The sequence below is a fragment of the Dipodomys spectabilis genome, unplaced genomic scaffold, assembly GCF_019054845.1.
Source record: "Dipodomys spectabilis isolate Male_0828 unplaced genomic scaffold, ASM1905484v1 ptg000062l, whole genome shotgun sequence".
Classification (NCBI taxonomy): Eukaryota; Metazoa; Chordata; class Mammalia; order Rodentia; family Heteromyidae; genus Dipodomys; species Dipodomys spectabilis.
In genome coordinates this window covers 187,769-204,656 of record NW_024870739.1, presented here as the reverse complement: position 1 = coordinate 204,656, position 16,888 = coordinate 187,769, and the positions used below count along the sequence as shown (strand labels likewise).

The following is a 16,888-nucleotide window of genomic DNA, read 5'->3' as shown; positions in this document are numbered from 1 at the left end:
GATCTGATGATCAGAGTTTGAAGAAAGTCTGTGAGACTCTTATCTCCACATAACCGGCAAAAAGCTGGAAGTGGAGGTAGAGCTGAAGGTATAGCTTGGTGAAAAAAGCCAAGTGGGAAAAAAAATGAGCCAAGTGGGTACATACACGCACAAGCACACGCACACGCACACACACACACACACCTTTATAACACACAGTTTATAACACAAAGAAAAAGCCCAGATCAGGTCCCAGCCTACAATAACCAACCTCCAACCAACTTATAAGTGAAATAAATGCTTATATCTACACGTCACCAAGACTGTAGGGGCCTTTTGTTTTGTTTTGTTTTTTTGTTCTTTGTTACATGGCCATGGCTCTCTATTCAGATGCCACTCCCCAGATCACGTGATTTATTGAAAAATGTATAGCTGATTCAAAGGCAGACCCATGAGAACTCTGACTGAGCTACTCCAGTGCGTGATAGCAGATCTACCAATTGAATCTCCATTTGTGGGGACTTTGTCTATAAAACAATCTGAGTGATTCAATAGAGACTAGAATGACCCCATACTGAGAGGTATGGAAGAAAGAAATGAGCAAAAGCCATGAGGCCACTGGAACCACAAAGGAGCAGAAGTCACAGTAGGAGAATTACATGGAAAACCTCTATCAGAAACTGTAATCTTAGCTACTCAGGAGGCTGAGATCTGAGGATCTCGGTTCAAAGCCAGCTTGGGCAGGAAAGTCCGTGAGACTTTTTTTTTTTTTGGGGGTGGGGGGGTCCGGTCGTGGGGCCTGAACTCGGCCTGGGCGCTGTCCCTCAGATCTTCAGCTCAAGGCTGGCACTCTACCACTTGAGCCACAGTACCACTTCTGGCTTTTCTTTTTTCTGCTTATGTGGTCCTGAGGAATCGAACCCAGGGCCTCATGCATGTAAGGCCAGCGCTCTACCACTGAACCACCTTCCCAGTCCGGTGAGACTCTTATCTCCAATAACCCACCAGAAAACCGGAAGTGGCGCTGTAGCTCAAGTGGTAGAGCGCTGGCCTTGAGCTGAAGAGCTGAGGGACAGCGCTTAGGCCCAGAGTTCAAGCCCCAAGACCGACAAAAAAAGAAAAGAAAAGAAAAGAAACAGTGCAGGAGGAAAGTGGAGAAAGTGATTCCTGGAGAGAGAAGTAGAAATGACAAGAGGTGCTGCTGGGTCACTGGATCTGAGGCTGAACTACTAGAGCAACTATCACATCCCTATTGCAATTCTGCAGCAGGAATTCAGTCTTCACTTCCAATGCACCAAACAAACCAAGAGTTTGTATCTGCTTATCTACAAGTGGTAAATCTGAGAGAGTATACTTTCTTTATCAGGTAAAGAGAAAAAATTGTGTGTGTTCCATAGGTATTCACTATATTATTATTATTATTTATTTATTTATTTATTTATTTTTTGCCAGTCATGGGGCCTGAACTCTGGGCCTGGGCGCTGTCCCTCAGCTCTTCAGCTCAAGGCCAGCGCTCTACCACTTGAGCCACAGTGCCACCTCTGGCTTTTTCTGCATATGTGGTGCTGAGAAATTGAACCCAGGGCCTCATGCACACCAGGCAAGCACTCTACCACTAGCCACCTTTCCAGACTTATTTTCACTATTGTTGTTGTTGTTGGTCATGGGGCTTGAACTCTGGGCCTGGGCGCTGTCCCTCAGCTCTCCAGCTCAAGGCTAGCGCTCTACAGCTTGAGCCACAGGGGCACTTCCAGTTTTCTAGTGGTTTATTAGAGATAAGATTCTCACGGACTTTCCTGCCAGGGCTAGATTTGAACCGAGATCCTCAGATCTCAGTCTCCTGAGTAGCTAGGATTACAGGCATGAGCCACCAGCCCCCGGCTATTTTCACTATTTTTTTGTGTGTGTACGTGTGTATATGTGCATGTGCGTTTGTATTACCAGGCCTTGAACTTAGGATTTTTTTTCACCAGTCCTGGGGCTTGAACTCAGTATCTAGGCACTATCCCTGAGCTTTCTTGCTCAAGGCCTGTGCTCTACTACTTGAGCCACAGCTCCACTTCCATATTTTTTGCTGGTTAATTGGAGTAAGAATCTTAAAAGACTTTCCTATCTGGGAAGGTTTTAAACAACAATCCTTAGATCTCAGCCTCATGAGTACCTAGGACTACAGGCATGAGCCACCAGTGCCCAGGTGAATTCATTTTTCAACACAACTCTTTTTTTTTTTTTGTCAGTCGTGGGGCTTGAACTCTGGGCCTGGGCGCTGTCCCTCAGCTCTTCAGCTCAAGGCGAGCGCTCTACCACTTGAGCTACAGTGCCACTTCCGGTTTTCTGGCGGTTTATTGGAGATAGGAGTCTCACGGTGTCTCCTGCCCGGGCTGGCTTTGAACCGCGATCCTCAGATCTCAGCCTCCTGAGTAGCTAGGATTACAGGCGTGAGCCACCAGCGCCCGGCTTTCAACACAACTCTGAATGCATGAAATAATGTTAACAAAACATTGTGAAGATTCTAATATTTTTTCTCAAAACAAAGGATAGGGCAGATCATGCAAAAGACCAAAAGAAAATAGAAGTCTGGAGAGATATTCTTAAGGTTTAAAGGAATTTTCCAGAAAAGTCTCTGATTACATCACTAGAATTGTATTGGTGAGGGGAAGAAAGGACAAGATATAGTTGGAGGAGAGAAGGAAGAATGGCATGAAAACCCAACACACAAACAAAAGTAGGTCATCAGGACTAAAGAACAGGATTGAAACTGTGGAACAGCAGATCAGAGGTGTGAATGAATTTGGACAAACTTGAAAAACACTCACATCCAGAAGAAAAGGACTGGGAGATTAGAATGAAGAGTCAGCAAACACACCAACAAAAAAACCCAAACAAAAAGCAATGGAGGGGAAGATGATGGAGATGTAGGATAAGGAAATCAGCAATTCTCAAAGACAAGACTGGAACTTGTTGAAATGATGCTATAGTTCAAACATCTTCTCCCAAAGGCTGGGGTAGGGGTGGCTCAAGGGTGGAGTATTTACCTAGCATGTATAAGGTCTTGGATTCTATCTTCAGAACCACAAAAACAAAAACAAAAAAAATTATCACTGGGAGCCTGTAGTCCTAGCTACTTAAGAGGCTGAGATCTGAGGATCATGGTCCAAAGGATCATGGTCCAAAGGCATCCATGGTAGGAAAGTACATGTGACTCTTATATCCAATTAACCAGAAAAAAAAAAAACCCAGAAGTGGAGGTATGGCTCAAGTGGCAGAGAACTAGATTGAACAATAAAGCTCCTGGATAGTGCCTAGACCCTTAGTTCAAGTCTCAGGATTCACACACACACACACACACACACACACACACACACAGAGGACTTTGAGGGCTAGAGTATAACTCAGTGATAGAGTCTTCGCTTAGCATTCAACATGTTCTAGGTTCTATCTCTTATCACTATAAAAGAAAACACATAAGCTGGGAATGTGGCTTAGTGGTAGAGGGCTTGCCTAGCATGCATGAAGTCCTGGGTTCAATTCCTTAGTACCACATAAACAGAAAAAGCTGGAAGTGGTTCTGTGACTCTTCAAGTGGAAGAATACTAGTCTTGAGCAAAAGAAGCTCAGGGACACTGGCAAAAGAAGAAGGAGGAGGAGGAGGAGGATGAAAAGAAAAAAGAAACAAAACAACAAAAACCCCACAAAAACCAATGCTGGGTACTGATGCCTCACCCTGTAATCCTAGCTACTCAGTAGGCTGAGATCTGAGGATCACAGTTCAAAGCCAACTTGGGCAGGAAAGTCTGTGAGACTCTTATTGCTAATAAACTACTCAGAAAAAACTGGAAGTGATGTTGTGGCTCACATGGTAGAGTGCTTTCCTTGATCACAAAGGCTCAGAGACAGCACCCAGGCCCTGAGTTTAAGTCCCGGACTAGCAAAAACAGACAGACAGACAGACAAACGACAACAAACATCAGCTATTTAGAAAGGAGCAAAAGTTGGTCTGGCAATATCAAATGCCACAAGGCAAAAGGCTAATGCCTACAGTCACGTCAACAGGAAAAAAATATGACTCAATAAACTGGTACATAGCTGAGTTTATTATATCCTGAGTCATATGACCATGTAAAGAACAACAGAGTTACATTTCTGAGAATTCTTGGATTTGGAAATACCGCTGTGTTGCCCTTCTCCTTTTATGGGAAATGATCTTAACTTACCAAGAGATGATGTAAAATCCAAACCCCCAAATGGGGAAGTCTCACCCTAAGTCTGAATAATCTTTATACATCTGATTATATAACAGATACAAATTCTTTCCTCTACATTATTTCAAAAAAGAAAATATCGGGCTGGGAAGGTGGCTCAGTGGTAGAGCACTTGCCTTGCATGCATGAGGCCCTGGGTTCGATTCCTCAGCACCACATAAGCAAAAAGAAAAAAGCCGGAAGTGGCACTGTGGCTCAAGTGGTAGAGCGCTAGCCTTGAGCTGAAGAGCTGAGGGACAGCGCCCAGGCCCAGAGTTCAGGCCCCACAACTGGACCCCCCCCCAAAAAAGAAAATATCTAATATAAATCGTAAAAATAATATTGCAGTCTCTAAGAAGTTAATCATTTATTAGCTGCCATTTCCTGAATCCATTTTATGGAATTACATATAGTCACAGAAAACTCAACTCTTTTTTTGGTGCATGTGTCTACGTGCTAGGACTGGGGCTTGAATTCAGGGCCACAGCTCCACTTCTGTGTGTATGTGTGTGTTTGTGTGTGTTTAATTGGAGATAAGACTCTTCAGACTTTCTTATTGGGGCTGACTTTGGACTGCAATCCTCAGATCTCAGCCTTTTTTTTTTCTTTTTGTCACTCATGAGATCTAAACTCTGGGCCTGGGCGCTGTCCTTGAGCTCTTCAGCTCAAGGCTAGCGCTCTACCACTTGAGCCACAGCACCGCTTCCAGCTTTTTCTGTTTATATGGTGTTGAGGAATGGAACCCAGGACCTCATGAATGCGAGGCAAACACTCTACCACTGAGCCACCTTCCCAGCCCCAAGATCTCAGCCTTTTGAATAGCTAGAATTATAAGTTTAGCCACAGGTACCCAGCTTATAAAACCCAACTTATAGCTGGGGATGTAGGTCAGAGGTAAAGCACTTGCCTAGCATGCTAGAGGCCCTTGATTAGATCTCCAGCACTGAAAAGCAAAAACAACAAAAACAAAAAGACAACCTATTGGTTTTGGTTTCAAAATATCCAAAAGTAATTCTTTTTTTTGTTGTTGTTGTTGTTGGTTGTGGGTCTTGAACTCTGGGCCTGGGCACTGTCCCTGTGCTCTTCAGCTGAAGGTGAGCCACTTCCAGTTTTTCTAGTGGTTTAATGGAGATAATAGTCTCACGGACTTTCCTGCCTGGGTTGGCTTTGAGCCTCGATCCTCAGATCTCAGCCTCCTGAATAGCTAGGATTACAGGCATCAATCACTGGCATATGGCTGTTTTTATTTCTTGAGTGAGGACCAAACTCTTCCTTATTTACCCTTTCTGTATAGCTAGCATGACAGGTATACACCATTAGAGCCAGCTTTTTATTGACTGGGATGAGTCTTGCTAATGTTTTGCTCTGGCTAGCTTGGAACTGTGATCATCTCAGTCTCAGCTTCAGAATGGCTAGAATTCCAGGCATGAGCCATAGAGCCAGGTTGTCTGCTGTGGCTTTTTGGGGGTGTGAGTTTTGTCCTTAGGCTGGATCCCCCTTCAGATGGCAGGATTAGCTGCCTCAGCTCCAGCTCTCAGGTTTTTATACCACACCATTGAAAGTCAGGCAATCTCTTCTGTTGCTTTTCCCAGAGACAGAAATTTCTTTTTTTTTTTTTTTCTGGGTCCGGTCGTGGGGCCTGAACTCTGGGCCTGGGCGCTGTCCCTCAGCTCTTCAGCTCAAGGCTAGCATTCTACCACCTGAGCCACAGCTCACTTCCGGCTTTTTTTCTTTTTGCTTATTTGGTGCTAAGGAATTGAACCCAGGGCCTCATTCATGCAAGGCAAGCGCTCTATCACTGAGCCACCTTCCCAGCCCGAGACAGAAGTTTCTTTCCCGTGTGCCCTCCATAATCTCTTCTTGTTTGGCTCAGGTTTGGTGCCTGTCTCTGATACAAGTCACTATGAACAGGAGAGAGACCATGCTGATGACTTGAGAAAAACGGAGACTGCTCAAGAACAGGAGACATATTAGTTCCACTGTAACCACCAAGCTGGCTAATTAGGGGAACTAAAAGGAAGAAGAAAGACAGGGCAGATGATGGAGATGCATCTAACAATAATCCCATCCATCTAAATCTCATGGCCTTATATTTCCTGGCCATACCTCAGTGCATAGCAGAGATATTCAGCTAGCCCCATTCTCTGTCTCTCTCTGTCTCTCTCTGTCTCTCTCTGTCTGTCTGTCTCTCTCTCTCTGTATGTTCTGGGTCTTGAACTCAAGGCCTGGCCACTGTCCCTGAGCTTTTTTACTCAAGACTAGTGCTTTACCACTTGAGCCACAGCTCCACTTATGGCTTAAAAAAAAAATTTTTTTTTGGTCCAGTTGTGGGGCCTGAACTCTGGGCCTGGGCGCTGTCCCTCAGCTCTTCAGCTCAAGGCTAGCGCTCTACCACTGTGAGCCACAGCGCCACTCCCGGCTTTTTTTTTTTCCTGCTTATGTGGTGCTGAGGAATGGAACCCAGGGCCTCAAGCATGCAAGGCAAGCGCTCTACCACTGAACCACCTTCCCAGCCCGGCTTAAAAAATTTTTAATGGTTAATTGGAGATTAGTCTCACAGACATTCCTGCCTGGGCTGACTTTGAACCATGATACTCAGATATCCTCAGATCCTCAGATCCTCAGATATCCTCCTGAGTGGCTAGGATTACAGGCGTGAGCCACCGACACCTAGTTTATATACTGTTTTGTTTCATTTTGTGCTTGTACTGGGGCTTGAACTCCAAGCCTTGAGCTCTTTTTATTTTTTATTTTTTGCTATTTCTGGGGCTTGAACTCAAGTCCTGGACACTGTTCCTGAGCTTCTTTTGCTCAAGGTTAGAACTCTACCACGTGAGCCACAGTGCCACTTCCAGCTTTTTGTGTTTATGTGATATTGAGGAATTGAACCCAGGGCTTCATGCATGCTAGGAAAGCACTCTACCACTAAGCCACCTTCCCAGCCCTAAAAACATTTAAATTGTTATTATAAAAATGATGTACAGGGGCTGGGAAGGTGGCTCAGTGGTAGAGCGCTTGCCTTGCATGCATGAGGCCCTGGGATCAATTCCTCAGCACCACATAAGCAAAAAGAAAAAAGCCGGAAGTGGTGCTGTGGCTCAAGTGGTAGAGTGCTAGCCTTGAGCTGAAGAGCTGAGGGACAGCACCCAGGCCCAGAGTTCAGGCCCCACAACTGGACCCCCCCCCCCAAAAAAAAATGATGTACAGCAAGCCAGGTGTTGGTGGCTCATGCCTGTAATCCTAGCTACTCAGGAGGCTGAGATCTGAGGATCGGAGTTCAAAGCCAGCCCAGGCAGGAAAGTCCGTGAGACTCTTTATTTCCAACAAACCACCAGAAAACCAGAAGTGGCACTGTGGCTCAAGTGGTAGAGCGCTTGCCTTGAGCTGAAGAGCTCAGGGACAGTGTCCAGGCCCAGAGTTCCAGCCCCACGACTGACCGAAAAAAAAAAAAAAAAAAGATGTACAGCATCTTGCTCACAAAACCAAACATATTCTGAAAGAGAAAGGCTGGAATAAAATCTACCAAGCAAATGACCCTCATAAACAGATGGTAGTTGCAATCCTAATATCACATAAAATAGACTTCAATTTAAAATTAGCTAGAGGAGATAAAGAAGGTCATTACATCGTAATTGAGGGATCTCTTCTTTAGGAGGATATTACAACTTTAAATATCTATTCACCAAATAACGGAGCACCAAAATTTATCCAAGAAACACTACTTTGCCTAAAATCTCACATAGATCCAAGACATTAATTGTTGGGGAATTTAACACACCACTATCCCCACTGGATAGATCAACCCAGTAAAAACTCAAAAAATCCAAAAAATCTCGGATCTAAACAACTGCATAGATCAACAAGACTTAACAGACATCTACAGAATATTTCACCCAGCAGCATCAGAATACATGTTCTTCTCAGCAGCACACGGAATATTCTCCAAAACAGATGACATTTTAGTTCACAAAGCAAATTTTTCCAAATTCAGAAACACTGAAATTATGCCCTGCATTCTCTCAGACCACAAGGGAATCAAATTAGAATTCAACATCAAAAGCCACCAAAGAAAATCCTGTAACACAGGGAGGCTGAACAACACCCTGTTGAGCCACCAGTGGGTCATGGAAGAGATTAGAAAGGAAATTCAAATGTTCATGATATTCAACAAAATTGAACACACAAATTACCAGCTCCTCTGGGACACAACAAAGGCAGTACTCAGAAGCAAGTTTATAGCTCTGAGTTCCTACATCAACAAATTGGAGGGGCTGGGAAGGTGGCTCAGTGGTAGAGTGCTTGCCTTGTATGCATGAGGCCCTGGGTTCGATTCCTCAACCCCACATAAACAGAAAAAAATTGGAGAGATCTGAAACCAACAATTTAACAAGGCACCTGTAGCTTCTTGGAAAGGAGCAACAAGCTAAACCCCAATCCAGTAGATGAAAACAAATAATTAAAATTAAATCAGAATTCAATGAGTCAAAAAAAAAACCATAGAAAGAATCAACAAAACAAAGAGTTGGTTCTTTGGAAAAATTAACAAAATTGACAGACTCTTCACAAATCCTATCAGAAAAAGAAGAGAACACACCCAAATAAACAAACTCTGAGATGAGAATGGAAACATCACCACAGAAACAACTGAGATTCAGAATATTATAAGGGAATACTTCTCAAACCTTTACGCTAATAAGATTGAGAACCTGGAAGAAATGGACGAATTTCTAGCAAGCATTGACATGCCCAAACTAAACCAAGATGATTTAAATCAGTTTAACAGACCCATATCAACCATTGAAATAGAAACAGCAATAAGAGCCCTCCTACCCAAGAAAAGTTCAGGACCGGATGAATTTATAGATGAATTCTACAAGGCCTTCAAAGCAGAACTCACACCAATACTCCTCCAACTCTTCAATGAAATTGAAAAAGAAAGTTCACTACCAAACTCTTTCTATGAAGCCATCTTAACCCTCATCCCAAAACCAGGCAGGTACTCATCAAAGAAGGGGAACTATAGACCCATTTCTTTGATGAACATCGATGCAAAACTTCTCAGCAAAATTTTAGCCAATCAACTTCAATAACTCATCAAAAATATCATACACTATGATCAAACAGGTTTCATTTAAGGGTTGCAAAACTGGTTCAATATACACAAAGCAATTAATATAATTCATCACATCAACAAGAGTAAGGATAAGAACCACATGGTTATCTCAATAGATGCAGAAAAAATATTTGACAAGATCCAACATCCCTTCATGGTGAAAGCTCTGGAGAAACTAGGAATCCATGGAACATTCCTCAATATAATAAAGGCTGTGTATGACAAACCTGCAGCCAGCATTATAATTAATGGCGAAAAGTTAAGCCATTTCCTTTAAATTCAGGAATGAAACAAGGATGTCTACTCTCTCTACTTCTCTTCAATTTAGTATTAGAATGCCTAGTTAGAGCAATAAGACAAGATGCAAACATAAAGGGGATCCAAATAGGGAAAGATGAAGTAAAACTCTCCTTTTTTGCAGATGACATGATCTTGTATTTAAAGAGTCCCATGGAGGGGCTGGGAAGGTGGCTCAGTGGTAGAGCGTTTGCCTTGCATGCCTGAGGCCCTGGGTTTGATTCCTCAGCACCACATAAGAAAAAAGCCGGAAGTGGTGCTGTGACTCAAATGGTAGAGCGCTAGCCTTGAGCTGAAGAGCTGAGGGACAGTGCCCAGGCCCAGAGTTCAGGCCCCACGACCGGACCCAAAAAAAAAAAAAAAAAGAGTCCCATGGACTCCACTCCCAAGTTATTCAAGCTGATCTGAAACTTTGGCAAAGTAGCAGGATATAACATTAACCATCAGAAATCAATGGATTTTCTGTATGTCAATAATGAGAAGAGCGCGGCTGAAATCAGGAAAGCAACTCCTTTTGTAATAGCACCACAAAAAATAAAATACCTAGAAGTTAACTAAAGAAGTGAAGGACCTCTATGATGAAAACTTTAAAAACCTGAAAAAGGAAATTAAAGCAGAACTAAGCAAGTGGAAAAATCTCCCATGCTCCTGGATTGGGAAGATTAACATCGTGAGAATGGCAATACTGCCAAAGGCTATCTCAAAATTCAATGCGATACCTATCAATATCTCAACCTTATTCTTCAATGATATAGAAGAAGCAATCCAAAAATTCATATGGAACAATAAAAGAGCCCGAATAGCAAAAACAATGCTTAGCAGAAAGAACTGTGCTGGAGGAATATCAATACCAAATTTCAAACTCTACTATAAAGCCATAATAATCAAAACAGCTTGGTACTGGCACAAGAATAGACCTGAGGACCAATGGAATAGACTGAAGAGCCAGAAATGGACCCACAGACCTATAGCCACCCCATCTTCGATAAGGGAGCTAAAAAATAGAATAGAAGAAAGACAGCCTCTTCAGTAAATGGTGCTGACAAAACTGGTTAAACACTTGTAGAAAACTAAAGCTAGATCCTTTATATATCACCCTGCACCAGAATCAACTCCAAATGGATCAAAGACCTTGAAGTCAAAGCAGACACCCTGAAAACATTATTGGAAGGAATAGGAGAAACTTTAGGGCTCCTTGGCACAGGCCAAAAATTTCTTAATTAAAGACCCAGAAACACAACAACTAAAAAAAGGGTGGACAAATGGATGAAACTGTAGAGCTTCTGCACGGCAAAGGACATGGCTAGTAAGATCAATAGAAAGCCCATGGATTGGGAGAAGATCTTAACTAGCCATACAATGGACAAGGTCTCATATCTAAAATATACCTGGAACTAAAAAACTTAAATCCTCTAACAACAAATCCTCAAAGAAACAACTGCCCAATAAATAAGTGGGCTAAAGACTTAAAGAGAGGGGCTGGGAAGGTGGCTCAATGGTAGAGCACTTGCCTTGCATGCATGAGGCCCTGGGTTCAATTCCTCAGCACCACATAAGCAAAAAGAAAAAAGCCAGAAGTGGCGCTGTGGCTCAAGTGGGTAGAGCGCTAGCCTTGAGCTGAAGAGCTGAGGGACAGCGCCCAGGCCCAGAGTTCAGGCCCCACAACCAGACCCTCCCCTCCTCCCCCCCCCCCCAAAAAAAGAAAAAGAATAAGAAAGACTTAAAGAAAGACTTCTCTGAAGACGAAATAAGAATGGCCAATAGACACATGAAGAAATGCTCAATTTCTCTAGCTGTAAAAGAATGCAAATCCAAATGACATTGAGATTCTACCTCCCCTCAGTTAGAATGGCTATATCAAGAATGACAGATGCTGGAGGGGATGTGGCCAAAAGGAAACCCTACTGCATTGTTGGTGGGAGTGTAAACTTGTTCAACCACTTTGGAAAGCAGTATGGAGGTTCCTCAGAAGACTCCACATAGAGCTCCCCTATGACCCAGCAATCTCACTTTTGGGCATTTACCCAAATGATCACAAACAAGACCACACTAAAGCTACCAGCACAACTATGTTTATTGCAGCATTATTCACCATAGCTAAGATATGGAACCAACCCAGATGCCCCTCAGTAGATGAATGGATCAAGAAAATGTGATATATATATATATATATGAATTCTATGCCTCCATCAGAAAGAATGACACTGCCCCATTTGTTAGGAAATGGAAAGACTTGGAAGCTATGTACATATGACCATATAAGATGATGCTAAGCACCGGGACAGTGCCCAGGCCCAGAGTTCAAGCCCCAGGACCAGCAAAAAAAAAAAAAAAAGCAACAAAATGCCAGAAATGGAGGTGTGGCTTAGTAAAAGCCCTAGTCTTTTTGTGGCGGTGGAAGGGAGGGGCGGTGGGCAGTCATGGGGCTTGAATGCAGGCCTGACAGCACCACTTCCAGTTTTCTGGTGGTTAATTGGAGATAAGAGACTCAAGGACTTGCCTGTCTGAGCAGGTTTTGAACTGTGATACTCAGATCTCAGCCTCCTGAGTAGCTGGGATTACAAGTGTGAGCCACTTAAAGCCCCATTCTTCCTACTTTTATATTATTTATTTATTTTTGGTCAGTCATGGGGTTTGAACTCTGGGTGCTGACCCTGAGCTCTTCAGCTCAAGGCGAGCACTCTACCACTTGACCCACAGTGCCACTTCTGGTTTTCTGGTGGTTTATTGGAGATAAAGAGTCTCATGGGATTTCCTGCCTGGGCTGGCTTTGAACCATGATCCTCAGATCTCAAGCTCCTGAGTAGCTACGATTACAGGTGTGAGCCACCAGCGCCCAGCTTAAGCCCCAGTCTTGAGTGAAAAACTAAAGGAGATTTGAGGCCCTGAGTTTGGCACCCCTCCCACCAAAAAAAATATAAGATATGCAAAAAGAAAACCATAGAACTTTGGTGAAGAAGATCAAAGATCTAAAAATGAAGAAATGCTAGGCACCAGTGGCCCACACTTGTGATCCTAACTAGCTACTCAGGAGGCTGGGCAGAAAAGTCTGTGAGATTCTTCGCTCCAGTTAACCACCAAAAAGCTGGAAGTGAAGGTGTGGCTCAAGTGGAACAGTGCTAGCCTTGAGCAAACAAAGCTCGGAACATCATCCAGACCCTGAGTTAAAGCTCCAGGACAGCACAAAAAAAAAAGAAAGAAAGAAAGAAAAAAGAAAGAAAGAAGGAAAGAAAGAGAATAAAGAAAGGAAAGAGTACAAAGAATCAATATTTTCAATATGTCAATTCTTCCAGCTTGTTTAATACTACTGTCATCAAAATTCAACAAATTCAACAAATTGTTTTGTGGGTTTTGACAAACAGTTCTAGTTGACGGAGAGGCAAAAGACCTAGAATTACTAAAAATAAAGTTAGAGCACTGACATTACTGACTTCAAGACTTTTGATGAAGCAACAGTAAACAAAACATTATGATACTGACAAACAGATTAATGATACAAAATAGAATCCAGAAATAGACCACACAAGTACAGTCAACTGATCCTTGACCAAAGAGCAAAGGTAGCAAAACAAATGGTGCAGAACAAGTAGGGGGGGAGAGAAAGGGGGGGAAAGAGAGAGAGAGAGAGATCTCAAAGAGTTTTTTTTTTTCAGGGCAGGTGGTGGTGATACTGGGATTTGAACCCAGGGCCTATTTTTGCTAAGCAAGTATTCTACCACTTGAGTCACTGCTGGAGACCTTGAGAAAGCTTTTAACCGGCATAAAAAATGTTAAGGGTGGGCTGGGAAGGTGGCTCAGTGGTAGAGTGCTCGCCTTGCATGCATGAGGCCCTGGGTTCGATTCTTCAGCACCACATAAGCAGAAAAAGCTGGAAGTGGCGCTGTGGCTCAAGTAAGTGGTAGAGGGCTAACCTTGAGCTGAAGAGCTGAGGGACAGTGCCCAGGCCCAGAGTTCAGCCCCACAACTGACAACCACCACCCCCCAAAAAATGTTAAGGGTTAAGAAGGAATTATGCCAGGGCTGGCTGTGTATGCATATAGTCTAAGCACTCTGGAGCTGAGGCAGGAAGCTCTTAAGTCCAACACTAGCTTGAACTGCACAGTGAATGTCAGGTAACAGAGTAAGACCCTATCTCAAAAAAAAAAAAAAAAAAAGCCGGGCGCTGGTGGCTCACGCCTGTAATCCTAGCTACTCAGGAGGCTGAGATCTGAGGATCACAGTTCAAAGCCAGCCCGGGCAAGAAAGACTGTGAGACTCCTATCTCCAATAAACCACCAGAAAACCGGAAGTGGCGCTGTAGCTCAAGTGGTAGAGCACTCGCCTTGAGCTGAAGAGCTGAGGGACAGCGCCCAGGCCCAGAGTTCAAGCCCCACGACCAACAAAAAAAAAAAAAAAAAAAAAGCAGAGAAAAAAAATATTATAGTTGCTGGGCACCAGTGGCTCAGGCCTGTAATCCTAGCTACTCAGGAGGCTGAGCTCTGAGGATCACAGTACAAAGCCAGGACAGCCAGGAAAGTCTGTGAGACTCCTATCTCCAGTTAACCACCAGAAAACCACAAGTGGCGCTATGGCTCAAGTGGTAGAGCACTAGCTTTGAGCTGAAGACCTCAGGGACAGCATCCAGGCCGAGTTCAAGCCTTATGACCCACAAAAAATAAAATAAAATAAAAATTATAGTTGAACTAGCAGCACTTTTTCCTTAGTGCTACATAAAATAACAGTGTTACAATGGAAGTCATCTTAGATACAGTGAAGTTGAACATGGAGCATCTTTTCTGAACGGGCCACGTTCTGGATACAATGGATACAGCACTAAATAAACTTGCAGGTGAAGATCCTCCCTGTAGTTTATGTTACAGTTTGGAAGTCAGGCAGCAAATTAGAAATTAGAGATTATGCTAAATTATGTGAGGGAAATAAACAGGGTGATAAGATAATGGGTATTTGGGTCTATTTATGTAGAAGGCCCTCTCTCTACCTGACTACCTAGTTCAGTACTGGGGGATGTGTGTGTGCCAGGACTGAGATTTGAACTCAGGTCCTGGGCATTATTACTTAGTTTTTTTTTTGCTAAAGGCTGGCACTCTAACACTTGAGCCACAACTCCACTTTAGGCTTTTGGGTGGTTAATTGGGGATAAGAGTAGCACAGATTTTCCTGTCCAGGCTGGCTTCCAACTGGAATCCTTAGATCTTACCCTCATGAGCAGCCATGATTACAGGAGTGAGCCACTGGCACCTGGCAGTACTTTTTTGTACTCTTGCTCAGCTTTTCTTTTTCTTTCTTCCTTCCTTCCTTCCTTTTTCTTTCTTTCTTTCTTTCTTTTCTATTTCCTTTTTGTGTTGGTTCTGAGGCTTGAACTCAGGGCCTGGGTTTGGGTTAGTGCTCTACCACTTGAGTCATAGCTCCATTTCTGAATTAATTAGAGATAAGAGTCTTACAGATTTTCCTGCCCAGGCTGGCTTTGAACCTTGATCCTTTTATCTCAGTCTCCCTGGCAGCTAGGATTACAAAGCATAAGCTTCTGTCTCCCAGCTCAGCTTTAGCTTTTTTGCTCATAGCTGGTGCCCTACTATTGTAGCCATGATTCCAGGTGGCATTTTTGCTCGTTAATTGGAAATGGAGTCTCAGAGACTTTTCTTTCTTTCTTTTTTTTTTCTTTCTAATTTTTTTTTGGAAGCTACACAAAAGATTTGACAAAAGGATCACCAAGATGACTGCGGGCATGAGACCTTTCTCCAACATGAAGTTTCTGGTGCCGAGAGAGATTGGATTTTCTGCTGTAGGCTTTCCCACAAGGGCAGACATAAGGCTTCTCTCCAGTGTGAACTCTCTGATGAAGAACGAGGCTGGAGTTGCACCTGAAGAGTTTTCTACACTGGCTGCACTCATAGGATCTTGCTCCTGCTCGTGTGTGGACCTTGTTATGTTGGACGAGGTGGTAGCTGCTGACATAGGCCTTTCCACACTCATCACACACATACGGCCTCGCTCCTGTGTGGATTCTCAGGTGTAGAATGAGGGTGGTCTTGTGACTATCTCAGAGACTTTTCTACCTGAGCTAACTTCAAACCAGGGCCCTCAGATCTCAGCATCCCTAGATCTTACTATTTTATCCAGATTGGTCTTGAACTCCTTAGCTCAAGTAATCTTCTTGCCTCAGCTTCCCAAGAAACTGGGACCACAAGCATGTTCCACCATGGCTGAATCTGAGTTAAAAACAATTCTACTCCTCCTCCTCCTCCTTCTTCCTTTTCCTCTTTCTCCTTCTCTTTCTCTTTGTCCCCTCCCCTCCTTCTTCTCCTCCTTTCTTCTTCCTCCCCCTTTTCCTCCTCCTCCTCCTCCTCCCCCCCCCTCCTCCTCCTTGTTGCTTTTGGACCTGCAAAAAGTCTTATGTAGCTGGGCACTGGTGGTTCATGCCTGTAATCCTAGCTACTCAGGAGGCTGAGATCTGAGGATCATGGTTCAATGCCAGCCAGGCAGGAAAGTCTATGAGACTATTTTTTGTTGTTTAGTTTTTATTCATAATCATAAACTCTGGAATCCAGCTAGACTTGGAGGGGAGGTAAGGAAAACATGAAACCCAAGGAACTTCAGTAAGAGCACAAAGATTACAGGATATTGCAAGCCGATGGGGGTGGCAGGGTGCTCTCCTGAGCTACAGAAGGAATGGTCTGGTGGTTAGGAAAACCAAGTCAAATGTATTAGAGTTGTCCACAGTCAGTAATGGTGACCTTCTTGCTGGTCTTGCCATTCCCGGACCCAAAGCCCCGCATGGCTTCCATGACTTCCATGCCCTCTTCCACCTTCCCAAAGACCACCTGCTTGCCATCCAACCGATCAGTCTTGACAGTGCAGATGAAAAAGCATTTGTGTTTGGTCCAGCATTTGCCATGGACAAGATGCCAGGACCTGTAGGCTTCAGGATGAACTTTTCATCCTCAAATTGCTCTCCATAGATGGACTTGCCACCAGTGCCATTATGGCAAGTGAAGTCACCACCCTGGCACATGAATCCTAGGATAATCCTGTGAAAGCAAGAACCCTTATAACCAAATCCTTTCTCTCCAGTGCTCAGAGCACAAAAGTTTTCTGCTGCCTTTGGAACTTTGTCTGCAAATAGCTTGAAATAGATTTGGCCCAAAGGCTTGCCGTCGGTGGCAATGTCGAAGAACACGATGAGGTTGACCATGGCTGACAGCTGGTACCACAAGCAACAGCAGCATCTGCAAAGTGCTATGAGACTCTTATCTCCAAT

The 16,888-nt window shown here is 43.7% G+C and overlaps 1 protein-coding gene and 1 pseudogene across 1 annotated transcript in view; both read right to left on the bottom strand.

The window, feature by feature from the left end:
• Zmynd15 (zinc finger MYND-type containing 15) overlaps positions 1-16,888 on the bottom strand; it is a 54,491-nt gene that overhangs the window by 9,403 nt on the left and 28,200 nt on the right. The window lies entirely within an intron of this gene.
• Positions 16,265-16,822, bottom strand: LOC122108638 (annotated as a pseudogene).